Source organism: Oryx dammah, unplaced genomic scaffold (genome assembly GCF_014754425.2).
Source record: "Oryx dammah isolate SB20612 unplaced genomic scaffold, SCBI_Odam_1.1 HiC_scaffold_16, whole genome shotgun sequence".
NCBI classification, from domain to species: domain Eukaryota; kingdom Metazoa; phylum Chordata; class Mammalia; order Artiodactyla; family Bovidae; genus Oryx; species Oryx dammah.
This window is the reverse complement of record NW_024070200.1, coordinates 48,956,606-48,958,232: the sequence shown is the minus strand read 5'-3', so window position 1 is coordinate 48,958,232 and position 1,627 is coordinate 48,956,606.

Below are 1,627 nucleotides of genomic sequence, written 5' to 3'. Positions count from 1 at the left end.
TGCCATCCCATCCCTGGAGTCTGAACAGCCTTGAATCCATGACTGGCCAGGAGTAGGGTTGAACAGCCCGGCAGGGTGCCCTTAACTGAGCTCCATTTTTAACCTGCACTGTGAGGTTTGCTCTGGCTGCCACCAGAGTCCTTCATTTAACCAAAGGATGGTCACCTGACCCTCTGGCCTTGAACTTTGAAAAGTAACCGAGAGTGCAGGTTGCCTTGTGCTGGGGCCCCCAGCTCAATCCTCTGTCCTGAGAGAGCAGCCTCCAAGGCCCCTCAGCAGGGTTCTGTGGGCGAGGCAGGGATGATTCGGACGGTGAAGAGTGAAGCGTTAGGGGGAAGAGGCCGGGGGACACAAGCCCTTGGGTGTTTACTCAGGCACAGTCCTCTAACTCACAGGCCAGGAAGCAGACATTCCCCAAGGCTCTGGTTGCCCAAGAAACGAGAGTTGAGCATGAAACAGTGCTGCCGCCCTGTGGACATTTCCTATAACTACAACTTGACCAGCAGTGCTTACTCACACCTCCAATGAACAAGGCCTGTGGGGCTGTGAATGACAACTGCCCTCAGGAAAGGATCTGGGGCTGACCTTGCAGACGTAAATTCCAAACACAACCGATGTTCAAGAAGCCAATTGCAACAGGCAAATTTCTCTGACACCCTTTAAATAAAAGGATAAAGGGGGAAAAAAACTCCCACCCTGCAACAGGTTAAGATTCTGAACATCCCTAATTATTCCAGGAGGATGCAAATCAAATTGACAACGACAAATCGAATCTCACCCTCAGAAAGGCCGTTCTCTCATGTGACAAGCAGCAACGCAGGAGCGAGCCGGGAGGAGGGACCCCACCTGCCCAGTACATGGGAATGGACGTTGGCAACAGCCACTGGAAAGGACAGCCTCCCTGTGTCAGGGGGGAAAAGAAACACTTTGCAGAAAGCTAAGCCTAGGATCTGACATTCCCACTCCTGGCCTATATCCCGAGAAAGCCATCATTCGAAACCCCACACGCACCCCAACACTCACTGCAGCACTGCTCACAGTAGCCAAGACACAGATCCAGCAAAACGTCTCCTGACACTTTAAGGCTTAAAGAAGACGTGGTGCGTACACTCAGCGGACCACAACTCAGCCATGAGAACCGCCACTGCAATATGAGATTATCCACTGGTCACCACAAGGGTGGACCTTGGAGGGTCAACACCAGTCAGGCAGACAGAGGGAGAAAATAGCATATGATGTGAATACTAGGCAAAATTTAAAAGGAAGTAGACAAACTAATTTACAACACAAAAAGAGACTCTTGAGAATTCCAACACAGACAGAGGGTTCCAAAACAGTTGAAAGAGCAAGGATGAATTAGGAGGTCGGGACTAACATATACACAGAAATCTGTATCTAAAATAGATAACCCCAAAGGATTACCTCCTTTCTTCTCCTTGCCCTTTCCTCCCAGAAATGAGCTTCCCTGCTGGCTCAGACGGTAAAGAATCTACCTGCGATGCAGGGGACCTGGGTTTGATCCCTGGGTTGGGAAGATCCCCTGGAGAAGGAAATGGCTCCTCACTCCAGTATTCTTGCCTGGAGAATTCCATGGAGAGGAGCCTGGCAGGGGTGGCAGTCCATGGGG